The following is a 17920-nucleotide window of genomic DNA, read 5'->3' on the forward strand; positions in this document are numbered from 1 at the left end:
AGCGGAACAAAATTCCGCTCCGCCCAGCGTCTGGCTCGAACCCACGACCCTGGGATTAAGAGTCTGACGCTCTACCGACTGAGCTAGCCGGCTACCTAGGTTAATACCTGCCGGGTAGCACGTCACACAGTACTCGTTTGGGTTGGGTGGTCCCATACAGAATCTCTCCATGATGCCTAATGTTTTCCTAACGTCACACTCGTCACGTACTTCACTTTTATGTCATAATCATTTCTGAGAGGTAAAGAAATTGCATGACAACATGCAGAGCTAGTGGCGTCAAAATTAACGCACATACTTTATGTGACTCAAAAGCCGAACGAGTTACTTTCCGACGTTGTTTTAGATGTGCAAGTGATAGTCAAAACTCGCTGTGTCGGCACTCTGCCGACCATTTCGCTAGTTAACACCGGTCTTGTTGTGTGTGTTTCAAGCTCAAGAGCATCTCCAAGCAAAAAATGGTCAACAGCAACATTCAGACGGTTTCGTACTGCTCAATTGCTACATTAAAACGTTATGTTTCTTTTTCAGAACTGGAAAAACACAAGTGTGACAGCATTTGAACCTGTAATCTTCAGATCCGAAGTCCGACGCCTTATCCATTAGGCCACACGGTCTCTGACGACCAACATTTACATGTATACGACTCATCTCGAAACGCTCACACCCCTGAGGATTTGTGTTTTCGTTCTACACAGCCGCTGCCCCTTGCTCTTTCCCGACCATTCGTTAGATTCAACCTCTGACGAGACCGACCAAATATAGACTGTGAAACAAGACCACACACTTTGTGCATTCGGAATCGAAGGCAGGGCGTCCCTCGCCGCATTTGCTACGGTTGCCATTTGCTATTTCTGCAGAAGCGGCGACGACGACGACGACGACGACGAATATCGCGAGAGGCTCTGAGATATGTGAGAAATACATCTATAAAATGTAATTCAGACTGCCTCGTCCCACCTTATGCTGTACCGCTTTGGCAAATGCTTTATCTGCGCCATTCGCCTTAATCGCATCTGAGAGTGATTCTTAAAAAAACGCCTGTCGCTAATTGTTCGTCATCACAGGTACTGTTTGCTATACGGCCACGACGCGCAACTGATTTCCAAAATTCATCTTTCTCCTGTGAGGATGGAACTTACGACCACTGGTTTATTAAACCAGTGCTCTACCACTGAGCTAAAGAGGCGCGGCCTAGCGGTACTCTTGGGTACTTCGTCCTTACGGTCGTCTGCATCATCAGACTTTAGCTGACAACACTTCATATTACCGGCTAATATTTGCAGCTATGGCGACAAATTACTGCTTGACTACACATCTGACACGTAACCGATGTGCTCTCCAAACAACAACACTTGCATTTCAGAACATGTCTTTCACACATGTCTACAAAATCACCTTCACCTTCAAATACAGCTTCCTTGCGACTGACAGAGACGTAATCAAAGTTTTAAGTTGCTATTTCCATTAAATCTCGTTAATCAGAAAAACGGTAATTTACACTTGCAGCGGAACAAAATTCCGTTCCGCCCAGCGTCTGGCTCGAACCCACGACCCTGGGATTAAGAGTGTGACGCTCTACCGACTGAGCTAGCCGGCTACCTCGGTGAATACCTGCCGGGTAGCACGTCACACAGTACTCGTTTGGGTTGGGTGGTCCCATACAGAATCTCTCCATGATGCCTAATGTTTTCCTAACGTCACACTCGTCACGTACTTCACTTTTATGTCATAATCATTTCTGAGAGGTAAAGAAATTGCATGACAACATGCAGAGCTAGTGGCGTCAAAATTAACGCACATACTTTACGTGACTCAAAAGCCGAACGAGTTACTTTCCGACGTTGTTTTAGATGTGCAAGTGATAGTCAAAACTCGCTGTGTCGGCACTCTGCCGACCATTTCGCTAGTTAACACCGGTCTTGTTGTGTGTGTTTCAAGCTCAAGAGCATCTCCAAGCAAAAAATGGTCAACAGCAACATTCAGACGGTTTCGTACTGCTCAATTGCTACATTAAAACGTTATGTTTCTTTTTCAGAACTGGAAAAACACAAGCGTGACAGCATTCGAACCTGTAATCTTCAGATCCGAAGTCCGACGCCTTATCCTTTAGGCCACACGGTCACTGACGACCAACATTTACATGTATACGACTCATCTCGAAACGCTCACACCCCTGAGGATTTGTGTTTTCGTTCTACACAGCCGCTGCCCCTTGCTCTTTCCCACCCATTCGTTACATTCAACCTCTGACGAGACCGACCAAATATAGACTGTGAAACAAGACCACACACTTTGTGCATTCGGAATCGAAGGCAGGGCGTCCCTCGCCGCATTTGCTACGATTGCCATTTGCTACTTCTGCAGAAGCGGCGGCGGCGACGACGACGACGACGACGACGACGATGAATATCGCGAAAGGCTCTGAGATATGTGAGAAATACATCTATAAAATGTAATTCAGACTGCCTCGTCCCACCTTATGCTGTACCGCTTTGGCAAATGCTTTATCTGCGCCATTCGCCTTAATCGCATCTGAGAGTGATTCTTAAAAAAACGCCTGTCGCTAATTGTTCGTCATCACAGGTACTGTTTGCTATACGGCCACGACGCGCAACTGATTTCCAAAATTCATCTTTCTCCTGTGAGGATGGAACTTACGACCGCTGGTTTATTAGACCAGTGCTCTACCACTGAGCTAAAGAGGCGCGGCCTAGCGGTACTCTTGGGTACTTCGTCCTTACGGTCGTCTGCATCATCCGACTTCAGCTGACAACACTTCATATTACCAGCTAATATTTGCAGCTATGGCGACAAATTACTGCTTGACTACACATCTGACACGTAACCGATGTGCTCTCCAAACAACAACACTTGCATTTCAGAACATGTCTTTCACACATGTCTACAAAATCACCTTCACCTTCAAATACAGCTTCCTTGAGACTGACAGAGACGTAATCAAAGTTTAAAGTTGCTATTTCCATTAAATCTCGTTAATCAGAAAAACGGTAATTTACACTTGCAGCGGAACAAAATTCCGTTCCGCCCAGCGTCTGACTCGAACCCACGACCCTGGGATTAAGAGTCTGACGCTCTACCGACTGAGCTAGCCGGCTACCTCGGTGAATACCTGCCGGGTAGCACGTCACACAGTACTCGTTTGGGTTGGGTGGTCCCATACAGAATCTCTCCATGATGCCTAATGTTTTCCTAACGTCACACTCGTCACGTACTTCACTTTTATGTCATAATCATTTCTGAGAGGTACAGAAATTGCATGACAACATGCAGAGCTAGTGGCGTCAAAATTAACGCACATACTTTATGTGACTCAAAAGCCGAACGAGTTACTTTCCGACGTTGTTTTAGATGTGCAAGTGATAGTCAAAACTCGCTGTGTCGGCACTCTGCCGACCATTTCGCTAGTTAACACCGGTCTTGTTGTGTGTGTTTCAAGCTCAAGAGCATCTCCAAGCAAAAAATGGTCAACAGCAACATTCAGACGGTTTCGTACTGCTCAATTGCTACATTAAAACGTTATGTTTCTTTTTCAGAACTGGAAAAACACAAGCGTGACAGCATTCGAACCTGTAATCTTCAGATCCGAAGTCCGACGCCTTATCCATTAGGCCACACGGTCTCTGACGACCAACATTTACATGTATACGACTCATCTCGAAACGCTCACACCCCTGAGGATTTGTGTTTTCGTTCTACACAGCCGCTGCCCCTTGCTCTTTCCCACCCATTCGTTACTTTCAACCTCTGACGAGACCGACCAAATATAGACTGTGAAACAAGACCACACACTTTGTGCATTCGGAATCGAAGGCAGGGCGTCCCTCGCCGCATTTGCTACGGTTGCCATTTGCTATTTCTGCAGAAGCGGCGACGACGACGACGACGAATATCGCGAGAGGCTCTGAGATATGTGAGAAATACATCTATAAAATGTAATTCAGACTGCCTCGTCCCACCTTATGCTGTACCGCTTTGGCAAATGCTTTATCTGCGCCATTCGCCTTAATCGCATCTGAGAGTGATTCTTAAAAAAACGCCTGTCGCTAATTGTTCGTCATCACAGTTACTGTTTGCTATACGGCCACGACGCGCAACTGATTTCCAAAATTCATCTTTTTCCTGTGAGGATGGAACTTACGACCCCTGGTTTATTAGACCAGTGCTCTACCACTGAGCTAAAGACGCGCGGCCTAGCGGTACTCTTGGGTACTTCGTCCTTACGGTCGTCTGCATCATCCGACTTCAGCTGACAACACTTCATATTACCAGCTAATATTTGCAGCTATGGCGACAAATTACTGCTTGACTACACATCTGACACGTAACCGATGTGCTCTCCAAACAACAACACTTGCATTTCAGAACATGTCTTTCACACATGTCTACAAAATCACCTTCACCTTCAAATACAGCTTCCTTGAGACTGACAGAGACGTAGGCAAAGTTTAAAGTTGCTATTTCCATTAAATCTCGTTAATCAGAAAAACGGTAATTTACACTTGCAGCGGAACAAAATTCCGTTCCGCCCAGCGTCTGGCTCGAACCCACGACCCTGGGATTAAGAGTCTGACGCTCTACCGACTGAGCTAGCCGGCTACCTCGGTGAATACCTGCCGGGTAGCACGTCACACAGTACTCGTTTGGGTTGGGTGGTCCCATACAGAATCTCTCCATGATGCCTAATGTTTTCCTAACGTCACACTCGTCACGTACTTCACTTTTATGTCATAATCATTTCTGAGAGGTACAGAAATTGCATGACAACATGCAGAGCTAGTGGCGTCAAAATTAACGCACATACTTTATGTGACTCAAAAGCCGAACGAGTTACTTTCCGACGTTGTTTTAGATGTGCAAGTGATAGTCAAAACTCGCTGTGTCGGCACTCTGCCGACCATTTCGCTAGTTAACACCGGTCTTGTTGTGTGTGTTTCAAGCTCAAGAGCATCTCCAAGAAAAAAATGGTCAACAGCAACATTCAGACGGTTTCGTACTGCTCAATTGCTACATTAAAACGTTATGTTTCTTTTTCAGAACTGGAAAAACACAAGCGTGACAGCATTCGAACCTGTAATCTTCAGATCCGAAGTCCGACGCCTTATCCTTTAGGCCACACGGTCACTGACGACCAACATTTACATGTATACGACTCATCTCGAAACGCTCACACCCCTGAGGATTTGTGTTTTCGTTCTACACAGCCGCTGCCCCTTGATCTTTCCCACCCATTCGTTACATTCAACCGCTGACGAGACCGACCAAATACAGACTGTGAAACAAGACCACACACTTTGTGCATTCGGAATCGAAGGCAGGGCGTCCCTCGCCGCATTTGCTACGATTGCCATTTGCTACTTCTGCAGAAGCGGCGGCGGCGGCGACGACGACGACGACGACGACGAATATCGCGAGAGGCTCTGAGATATGTGAGAAATACATCCATAAAATGTAATTCAGACTGCCTCGTCCCACCTTATGCTGTACCGCTTTGGCAAATGCTTTATCTGCGCCATTCGCCTTAATCGCATCTGAGAGTGATTCTTAAAAAAACGCCTGTCGCTAATTGTTCGTCATCACAGGTACTGTTTGCTATACGGCCACGACGCGCAACTGATTTCCAAAATTCATCTTTCTCCTGTGAGGATGGAACTTACGACCGCTGGTTTATTAGACCAGTGCTCTACCACTGAGCTAAAGAGGGGCGGCCTAGCGGTACTCTTAGGTACTTCGTCCTTACGGTCGTCTGCATCATCAGACTTTAGCTGACAACACTTCATATTACCGGCTAATATTTGCAGCTATGGCGACAAATTACTGCTTGACTACACATCTGACACGTAACCGATGTGCTCTCCAAACAACAACACTTGCATTTCAGAACATGTCTTTCACACATGTCTACAAAATCACCTTCACCTTCAAATACAGCTTCCTTGAGACTGACAGAGACGTAGGCAAAGTTTAAAGTTGCTATTTCCATTAAATCTCGTTAATCAGAAAAACGGTAATTTACACTTGCAGCGGAACAAAATTCCGTTCCGCCCAGCGTCTGGCTCGAACCCACGACCCTGGGATTAAGAGTCTGACGCTCTACCGACTGAGCTAGCCGGCTACCTCGGTGAATACCTGCCGGGTAGCACGTCACACAGTACTCGTTTGGGTTGGGTGGTCCCATACAGAATCTCTCCATGATGCCTAATGTTTTCCTAACGTCACACTCGTCACGTACTTCACTTTTATGTCATAATCATTTCTGAGAGGTACAGAAATTGCATGACAACATGCAGAGCTAGTGGCGTCAAAATTAACGCACATACTTTATGTGACTCAAAAGCCGAACGAGTTACTTTCCGACGTTGTTTTAGATGTGCAAGTGATAGTCAAAACTCGCTGTGTCGGCACTCTGCCGACCATTTCGCTAGTTAACACCGGTCTTGTTGTGTGTGTTTCAAGCTCAAGAGCATCTCCAAGCAAAAAATGGTCAACAGCAACATTCAGACGGTTTCGTACTGCTCAATTGCTACATTAAAACGTTATGTTTCTTTTTCAGAACTGGAAAAACACAAGCGTGACAGCATTCGAACCTGTAATCTTCAGATCCGAAGTCCGACGCCTTATCCATTAGGCCACACGGTCACTGACGACCAACATTTACATGTATACGACTCATCTCGAAACGCTCACACCCCTGAGGATTTGTGTTTTCGTTCTACACAGCCGCTGCCCCTTGCTCTTTCCCACCCATTCGTTACATTCAACCTCTGACGAGACCGACCAAATATAGACTGTGAAACAAGACCACACACTTTGTGCATTCGGAATCGAAGGCAGGGCGTCCCTCGCCGCATTTGCTACGGTTGCCATTTGCTACTTCTGCAGAAGCGGCGGCGGCGACGACGACGACGACGACGACGACGACGATGAATATCGCGAAAGGCTCTGAGATATGTGAGAAATACATCTATAAAATGTAATTCAGACTGCCTCGTCCCACCTTATGCTGTACCGCTTTGGCAAATGCTTTATCTGCGCCATTCGCCTTAATCGCATCTGAGAGTGATTCTTAAAAAAACGCCTGTCGCTAATTGTTCGTCATCACAGTTACTGTTTGCTATACGGCCACGACGCGCAACTGATTTCCAAAATTCATCTTTTTCCTGTGAGGATGGAACTTACGACCCCTGGTTTATTAGACCAGTGCTCTACCACTGAGCTAAAGAGGCGCGGCCTAGCGGTACTCTTGGGTACTTCGTCCTTACGGTCGTCTGCATCATCCGACTTCAGCTGACAACACTTCATATTACCAGCTAATATTTGCAGCTATGGCGACAAATTACTGCTTGACTACACATCTGACACGTAACCGATGTGCTCTCCAAACAACAACACTTGCATTTCAGAACATGTCTTTCACACATGTCTACAAAATCACCTTCACCTTCAAATACAGCTTCCTTGAGACTGACAGAGACGTAGGCAAAGTTTAAAGTTGCTATTTCCATTAAATCTCGTTAATCAGAAAAACGGTAATTTACACTTGCAGCGGAACAAAATTCCGTTCCGCCCAGCGTCTGGCTCGAACCCACGACCCTGGGATTAAGAGTCTGACGCTCTACCGACTGAGCTAGCCGGCTACCTCGGTGAATACCTGCCGGGTAGCACGTCACACAGTACTCGTTTGGGTTGGGTGGTCCCATACAGAATCTCTCCATGATGCCTAATGTTTTCCTAACGTCACACTCGTCACGTACTTCACTTTTATGTCATAATCATTTCTGAGAGGTACAGAAATTGCATGACAACATGCAGAGCTAGTGGCGTCAAAATTAACGCACATACTTTATGTGACTCAAAAGCCGAACGAGTTACTTTCCGACGTTGTTTTAGATGTGCAAGTGATAGTCAAAACTCGCTGTGTCGGCACTCTGCCGACCATTTCGCTAGTTAACACCGGTCTTGTTGTGTGTGTTTCAAGCTCAAGAGCATCTCCAAGAAAAAAATGGTCAACAGCAACATTCAGACGGTTTCGTACTGCTCAATTGCTACATTAAAACGTTATGTTTCTTTTTCAGAACTGGAAAAACACAAGCGTGACAGCATTCGAACCTGTAATCTTCAGATCCGAAGTCCGACGCCTTATCCTTTAGGCCACACGGTCACTGACGACCGACATTTACATGTATACGACTCATCTCGAAACGCTCACACCCCTGAGGATTTGTGTTTTCGTTCTACACAGCCGCTGCCCCTTGCTCTTTCCCACCCATTCGTTACATTCAACCTCTGACGAGACCGACCAAATATAGACTGAGAAACAAGACCACACACTTTGTGCATTCGGAATCGAAGGCAGGGCGACCCTCGCCGCATTTGCTACGATTGCCATTTGCTACTTCTGCAGAAGCGGCGGCGGCGGCGGCGACGACGACGACGACGACGACGAATATCGCGAGAGGCTCTGAGATATGTGAGAAATACATCCATAAAATGTAATTCAGACTGCCTCGTCCCACCTTATGCTGTACCGCTTTGGCAAATGCTTTATCTGCGCCATTCGCCTTAATCGCATCTGAGAGTGATTCTTAAAAAAACGCCTGTCGCTAATTGTTCGTCATCACAGGTACTGTTTGCTATACGGCCACGACGCGCAACTGATTTCCAAAATTCATCTTTTTCCTGTGAGGATGGAACTTACGACCGCTGGTTTATTAGACCAGTGCTCTACCACTGAGCTAAAGAGGCGCGGCCTAGCGGTACTCTTAGGTACTTCGTCCTTACGGTCGTCTGCATCATCAGACTTTAGCTGACAACACTTCATATTACCGGCTAATATTTGCAGCTATGGCGACAAATTACTGCTTGACTACACATCTGACACGTAACCGATGTGCTCTCCAAACAACAACACTTGCATTTCAGAACATGTCTTTCACACATGTCTACAAAATCACCTTCACCTTCAAATACAGCTTCCTTGCGACTGACAGAGACGTAGGCAAAGTTTAAAGTTGCTATTTCCATTAAATCTCGTTAATCAGAAAAACGGTAATTTACACTTGCAGCGGAACAAAATTCCGTTCCGCCCAGCGTCTGGCTCGAACCCACGACCCTGCGATTAAGAGTCTGACGTTCTACCGACTGAGCTAGCCGGCTACCTCGGTGAATACCTGCCGGGTAGCACGTCACACAGTACTCGTTTGGGTTGGGTGGTCCCATACAGAATCTCTCCATGATGCCTAATGTTTTCCTAACGTCACACTCGTCACGTACTTCACTTTTATGTCATAATCATTTCTGAGAGGTACAGAAATTGCATGACAACATGCAGAGCTAGTGGCGTCAAAATTAACGCACATACTTTATGTGACTCAAAAGCCGAACGAGTTACTTTCCGACGTTGTTTTAGATGTGCAAGTGATAGTCAAAACTCGCTGTGTCGGCACTCTGCCGACCATTTCGCTAGTTAACACCGGTCTTGTTGTGTGTGTTTCAAGCTCAAGAGCATCTCCAAGCAAAAAATGGTCAACAGCAACATTCAGACGGTTTCGTACTGCTCAATTGCTACATTAAAACGTTATGTTTCTTTTTCAGAACTGGAAAAACATAAGCGTGACAGCATTCGAACCTGTAATCTTCAGATCCGAAGTCCGACGCCTTATCCTTTAGGCCACACGGTCACTGACGACCAACATTTACATGTATACGACTCATCTCGAAACGCTCACACCCCTGAGGATTTGTGTTTTCGTTCTACACAGCCGCTGCCCCTTGCTCTTTCCCACCCATTCGTTACATTCAACCTCTGACGAGACCGACCAAATATAGACTGTGAAACAAGACCACACACTTTGTGCATTCGGAATCGAAGGCAGGGCGTCCCTCGCCGCATTTGCTACGGTTGCCATTTGCTACTTCTGCAGAAGCGGCGGCGGCGACGACGACGACGACGACGACGATGAATATCGCGAAAGGCTCTGAGATATGTGAGAAATACATCTATAAAATGTAATTCAGACTGCCTCGTCCCACCTTATGCTGTACCGCTTTGGCAAATGCTTTATCTGCGCCATTCGCCTTAATCGCATCTGAGAGTGATTCTTAAAAAAACGCCTGTCGCTAATTGTTCGTCATCACAGGTACTGTTTGCTATACGGCCACGACGCGCAACTGATTTCCAAAATTCATCTTTTTCCTGTGAGGATGGAACTTACGACCCCTGGTTTATTAGACCAGTGCTCTACCACTGAGCTAAAGACGCGCGGCCTAGCGGTACTCTTGGGTACTTCGTCCTTACGGTCGTCTGCATCATCCGACTTCAGCTGACAACACTTCATATTACCAGCTAATATTTGCAGCTATGGCGACAAATTACTGCTTGACTACACATCTGACACGTAACCGATGTGCTCTCCAAACAACAACACTTGCATTTCAGAACATGTCTTTCACACATGTCTACAAAATCACCTTCACCTTCAAATACAGCTTCCTTGAGACTGACAGAGACGTAGGCAAAGTTTAAAGTTGCTATTTCCATTAAATCTCGTTAATCAGAAAAACGGTAATTTACACTTGCAGCGGAACAAAATTCCGTTCCGCCCAGCGTCTGGCTCGAACCCACGACCCTGCGATTAAGAGTCTGACGTTCTACCGACTGAGCTAGCCGGCTACCTCGGTGAATACCTGCCGGGTAGCACGTCACACAGTACTCGTTTGGGTTGGGTGGTCCCATACAGAATCTCTCCATGATGCCTAATGTTTTCCTAACGTCACACTCGTCACGTACTTCACTTTTATGTCATAATCATTTCTGAGAGGTACAGAAATTGCATGACAACATGCAGAGCTAGTGGCGTCAAAATTAACGCACATACTTTATGTGACTCAAAAGCCGAACGAGTTACTTTCCGACGTTGTTTTAGATGTGCAAGTGATAGTCAAAACTCGCTGTGTCGGCACTCTGCCGACCATTTCGCTAGTTAACACCGGTCTTGTTGTGTGTGTTTCAAGCTCAAGAGCATCTCCAAGCAAAAAATGGTCAACAGCAACATTCAGACGGTTTCGTACTGCTCAATTGCTACATTAAAACGTTATGTTTCTTTTTCAGAACTGGAAAAACACAAGCGTGACAGCATTCGAACCTGTAATCTTCAGATCCGAAGTCCGACGCCTTATCCTTTAGGCCACACGGTCACTGACGACCAACATTTACATGTATACGACTCATCTCGAAACGCTCACACCCCTGAGGATTTGTGTTTTCGTTCTACACAGCCGCTGCCCCTTGCTCTTTCCCACCCATTCGTTACATTCAACCTCTGACGAGACCGACCAAATATAGACTGTGAAACAAGACCACACACTTTGTGCATTCGGAATCGAAGGCAGGGCGTCCCTCGCCGCATTTGCTACGGTTGCCATTTGCTACTTCTGCAGAAGCGGCGGCGGCGACGACGACGACGACGACGACGACGATGAATATCGCGAAAGGCTCTGAGATATGTGAGAAATACATCTATAAAATGTAATTCAGACTGCCTCGTCCCACCTTATGCTGTACCGCTTTGGCAAATGCTTTATCTGCGCCATTCGCCTTAATCGCATCTGAGAGTGATTCTTAAAAAAACGCCTGTCGCTAATTGTTCGTCATCACAGGTACTGTTTGCTATACGGCCACGACGCGCAACTGATTTCCAAAATTCATCTTTTTCCTGTGAGGATGGAACTTACGACCCCTGGTTTATTAGACCAGTGCTCTACCACTGAGCTAAAGACGCGCGGCCTAGCGGTACTCTTGGGTACTTCGTCCTTACGGTCGTCTGCATCATCCGACTTCAGCTGACAACACTTCATATTACCAGCTAATATTTGCAGCTATGGCGACAAATTACTGCTTGACTACACATCTGACACGTAACCGATGTGCTCTCCAAACAACAACACTTGCATTTCAGAACATGTCTTTCACACATGTCTACAAAATCACCTTCACCTTCAAATACAGCTTCCTTGAGACTGACAGAGACGTAGGCAAAGTTTAAAGTTGCTATTTCCATTAAATCTCGTTAATCAGAAAAACGGTAATTTACACTTGCAGCGGAACAAAATTCCGTTCCGCCCAGCGTCTGGCTCGAACCCACGACCCTGGGATTAAGAGTCTGACGTTCTACCGACTGAGCTAGCCGGCTACCTCGGTGAATACCTGCCGGGTAGCACGTCACACAGTACACGTTTGGGTTGGGTGGTCCCATACAGAATCTCTCCATGATGCCTAATGTTTTCCTAACGTCACACTCGTCACGTACTTCACTTTTATGTCATAATCATTTCTGAGAGGTACAGAAATTGCATGACAACATGCAGAGCTAGTGGCGTCAAAATTAACGCACATACTTTATGTGACTCAAAAGCCGAACGAGTTACTTTCCGACGTTGTTTTAGATGTGCAAGTGATAGTCAAAACTCGCTGTGTCGGCACTCTGCCGACCATTTCGCTAGTTAACACCGGTCTTGTTGTGTGTGTTTCAAGCTCAAGAGCATCTCCAAGCAAAAAATGGTCAACAGCAACATTCAGACGGTTTCGTACTGCTCAATTGCTACATTAAAACGTTATGTTTCTTTTTCAGAACTGGAAAAACACAAGCGTGACAGCATTCGAACCTGTAATCTTCAGATCCGAAGTCCGACGCCTTATCCTTTAGGCCACACGGTCACTGACGACCAACATTTACATGTATACGACTCATCTCGAAACGCTCACACCCCTGAGGATTTGTGTTTTCGTTCTACACAGCCGCTGCCCCTTGCTCTTTCCCACCCATTCGTTACATTCAACCTCTGACGAGACCGACCAAATATAGACTGTGAAACAAGACCACACACTTTGTGCATTCGGAATCGAAGGCAGGGCGTCCCTCGCCGCATTTGCTACGGTTGCCATTTGCTACTTCTGCAGAAGCGGCGGCGGCGACGACGACGACGACGACGACGATGAATATCGCGAAAGGCTCTGAGATATGTGAGAAATACATCTATAAAATGTAATTCAGACTGCCTCGTCCCACCTTATGCTGTACCGCTTTGGCAAATGCTTTATCTGCGCCATTCGCCTTAATCGCATCTGAGAGTGATTCTTAAAAAAACGCCTGTCGCTAATTGTTCGTCATCACAGGTACTGTTTGCTATACGGCCACGACGCGCAACTGATTTCCAAAATTCATCTTTTTCCTGTGAGGATGGAACTTACGACCCCTGGTTTATTAGACCAGTGCTCTACCACTGAGCTAAAGAGGCGCGGCCTAGCGGTACTCTTGGGTACTTCGTCCTTACGGTCGTCTGCATCATCCGACTTCAGCTGACAACACTTCATATTACCAGCTAATATTTGCAGCTATGGCGACAAATTACTGCTTGACTGCACATCTGACACGTAACCGATGTGCTCTCCAAACAACAACACTTGCATTTCAGAACATGTCTTTCACACATGTCTACAAAATCACCTTCACCTTCAAATACAGCTTCCTTGAGACTGACAGAGACGTAGGCAAAGTTTAAAGTTGCTATTTCCATTAAATCTCGTTAATCAGAAAAACGGTAATTTACACTTGCAGCGGAACAAAATTCCGTTCCGCCCAGCGTCTGGCTCGAACCCACGACCCTGGGATTAAGAGTCTGACGTTCTACCGACTGAGCTAGCCGGCTACCTCGGTGAATACCTGCCGGGTAGCACGTCACACAGTACTCGTTTGGGTTGGGTGGTCCCATACAGAATCTCTCCATGATGCCTAATGTTTTCCTAACGTCACACTCGTCACGTACTTCACTTTTATGTCATAATCATTTCTGAGAGGTACAGAAATTGCATGACAACATGCAGAGCTAGTGGCGTCAAAATTAACGCACATACTTTATGTGACTCAAAAGCCGAACGAGTTACTTTCCGACGTTGTTTTAGATGTGCAAGTGATAGTCAAAACTCGCTGTGTCGGCACTCTGCCGACCATTTCGCTAGTTAACACCGGTCTTGTTGTGTGTGTTTCAAGCTCAAGAGCATCTCCAAGCAAAAAATGGTCAACAGCAACATTCAGACGGTTTCGTACTGCTCAATTGCTACATTAAAACGTTATGTTTCTTTTTCAGAACTGGAAAAACACAAGCGTGACAGCATTCGAACCTGTAATCTTCAGATCCGAAGTCCGACGCCTTATCCTTTAGGCCACACGGTCACTGACGACCAACATTTACATGTATACGACTCATCTCGAAACGCTCACACCCCTGAGGATTTGTGTTTTCGTTCTACACAGCCGCTGCCCCTTGCTCTTTCCCACCCATTCGTTACATTCAACCTCTGACGAGACCGACCAAATATAGACTGTGAAACAAGACCACACACTTTGTGCATTCGGAATCGAAGGCAGGGCGTCCCTCGCCGCATTTGCTACGGTTGCCATTTGCTACTTCTGCAGAAGCGGCGGCGGCGACGACGACGACGACGACGACGATGAATATCGCGAAAGGCTCTGAGATATGTGAGAAATACATCTATAAAATGTAATTCAGACTGCCTCGTCCCACCTTATGCTGTACCGCTTTGGCAAATGCTTTATCTGCGCCATTCGCCTTAATCGCATCTGAGAGTGATTCTTAAAAAAACGCCTGTCGCTAATTGTTCGTCATCACAGGTACTGTTTGCTATACGGCCACGACGCGCAACTGATTTCCAAAATTCATCTTTTTCCTGTGAGGATGGAACTTACGACCCCTGGTTTATTAGACCAGTGCTCTACCACTGAGCTAAAGAGGCGCGGCCTAGCGGTACTCTTGGGTACTTCGTCCTTACGGTCGTCTGCATCATCCGACTTCAGCTGACAACACTTCATATTACCAGCTAATATTTGCAGCTATGGCGACAAATTACTGCTTGACTGCACATCTGACACGTAACCGATGTGCTCTCCAAACAACAACACTTGCATTTCAGAACATGTCTTTCACACATGTCTACAAAATCACCTTCACCTTCAAATACAGCTTCCTTGAGACTGACAGAGACGTAGGCAAAGTTTAAAGTTGCTATTTCCATTAAATCTCGTTAATCAGAAAAACGGTAATTTACACTTGCAGCGGAACAAAATTCCGTTCCGCCCAGCGTCTGGCTCGAACCCACGACCCTGGGATTAAGAGTCTGACGTTCTACCGACTGAGCTAGCCGGCTACCTCGGTGAATACCTGCCGGGTAGCACGTCACACAGTACTCGTTTGGGTTGGGTGGTCCCATACAGAATCTCTCCATGATGCCTAATGTTTTCCTAACGTCACACTCGTCACGTACTTCACTTTTATGTCATAATCATTTCTGAGAGGTACAGAAATTGCATGACAACATGCAGAGCTAGTGGCGTCAAAATTAACGCACATACTTTATGTGACTCAAAAGCCGAACGAGTTACTTTCCGACGTTGTTTTAGATGTGCAAGTGATAGTCAAAACTCGCTGTGTCGGCACTCTGCCGACCATTTCGCTAGTTAACACCGGTCTTGTTGTGTGTGTTTCAAGCTCAAGAGCATCTCCAAGCAAAAAATGGTCAACAGCAACATTCAGACGGTTTCGTACTGCTCAATTGCTACATTAAAACGTTATGTTTCTTTTTCAGAACTGGAAAAACACAAGCGTGACAGCATTCGAACCTGTAATCTTCAGATCCGAAGTCCGACGCCTTATCCTTTAGGCCACACGGTCACTGACGACCAACATTTACATGTATACGACTCATCTCGAAACGCTCACACCCCTGAGGATTTGTGTTTTCGTTCTACACAGCCGCTGCCCCTTGCTCTTTCCCACCCATTCGTTACATTCAACCTCTGACGAGACCGACCAAATATAGACTGTGAAACAAGACCACACACTTTGTGCATTCGGAATCGAAGGCAGGGCGTCCCTCGCCGCATTTGCTACGGTTGCCATTTGCTACTTCTGCAGAAGCGGCGGCGGCGACGACGACGACGACGACGACGATGAATATCGCGAAAGGCTCTGAGATATGTGAGAAATACATCTATAAAATGTAATTCAGACTGCCTCGTCCCACCTTATGCTGTACCGCTTTGGCAAATGCTTTATCTGCGCCATTCGCCTTAATCGCATCTGAGAGTGATTCTTAAAAAAACGCCTGTCGCTAATTGTTCGTCATCACAGGTACTGTTTGCTATACGGCCACGACGCGCAACTGATTTCCAAAATTCATCTTTTTCCTGTGAGGATGGAACTTACGACCCCTGGTTTATTAGACCAGTGCTCTACCACTGAGCTAAAGAGGCGCGGCCTAGCGGTACTCTTGGGTACTTCGTCCTTACGGTCGTCTGCATCATCCGACTTCAGCTGACAACACTTCATATTACCAGCTAATATTTGCAGCTATGGCGACAAATTACTGCTTGACTACACATCTGACACGTAACCGATGTGCTCTCCAAACAACAACACTTGCATTTCAGAACATGTCTTTCACACATGTCTACAAAATCACCTTCACCTTCAAATACAGCTTCCTTGAGACTGACAGAGACGTAGGCAAAGTTTAAAGTTGCTATTTCCATTAAATCTCGTTAATCAGAAAAACGGTAATTTACACTTGCAGCGGAACAAAATTCCGTTCCGCCCAGCGTCTGGCTCGAACCCACGACCCTGGGATTAAGAGTCTGACGCTCTACCGACTGAGCTAGCCGGCTACCTCGGTGAATACCTGCCGGGTAGCACGTCACACAGTACTCGTTTGGGTTGGGTGGTCCCATACAGAATCTCTCCATGATGCCTAATGTTTTCCTAACGTCACACTCGTCACGTACTTCACTTTTATGTCATAATCATTTCTGAGAGGTACAGAAATTGCATGACAACATGCAGAGCTAGTGGCGTCAAAATTAACGCACATACTTTATGTGACTACACTAGATCGCGTGTTACTTTCCGACGTTGTTTTAGATGTGCAAGTGATAGTCAAAACTCGCTGTGTCGGCACTCTGCCGACCATTTCGCTAGTTAACACCGGTCTTGTTGTGTGTGTTTCAAGCTCAAGAGCATCTCCAAGCAAAAAATGGTCAACAGCAACATTCAGACGGTTTCGTACTGCTCAATTGCTACATTAAAACGTTATGTTTCTTTTTCAGAACTGGAAAAACACAAGCGTGACAGCATTCGAACCTGTAATCTTCAGATCCGAAGTCCGACGCCTTATCCATTAGGCCACACGGTCACTGACGACCAACATTTACATGTATACGACTCATCTCGAAACGCTCACACCCCTGAGGATTTGTGTTTTCGTTCTACACAGCCGCTGCCCCTTGCTCTTTCCCACCCATTCGTTACATTCAACCTCTGACGAGACCGACCAAATATAGACTGTGAAACAAGACCACACACTTTGTGCATTCGGAATCGAAGGCAGGGCGTCCCTCGCCGCATTTGCTACGGTTGCCATTTGCTACTTCTGCAGAAGCGGCGGCGGCGACGACGACGACGACGACGACGACGACGATGAATATCGCGAAAGGCTCTGAGATATGTGAGAAATACATCTATAAAATGTAATTCAGACTGCCTCGTCCCACCTTATGCTGTACCGCTTTGGCAAATGCTTTATCTGCGCCATTCGCCTTAATCGCATCTGAGAGTGATTCTTAAAAAAACGCCTGTCGCTAATTGTTCGTCATCACAGTTACTGTTTGCTATACGGCCACGACGCGCAACTGATTTCCAAAATTCATCTTTTTCCTGTGAGGATGGAACTTACGACCCCTGGTTTATTAGACCAGTGCTCTACCACTGAGCTAAAGAGGCGCGGCCTAGCGGTACTCTTGGGTACTTCGTCCTTACGGTCGTCTGCATC

Source organism: Schistocerca gregaria, unplaced genomic scaffold (assembly GCF_023897955.1).
Source record: "Schistocerca gregaria isolate iqSchGreg1 unplaced genomic scaffold, iqSchGreg1.2 ptg000077l, whole genome shotgun sequence".
NCBI classification, from domain to species: domain Eukaryota; kingdom Metazoa; phylum Arthropoda; class Insecta; order Orthoptera; family Acrididae; genus Schistocerca; species Schistocerca gregaria.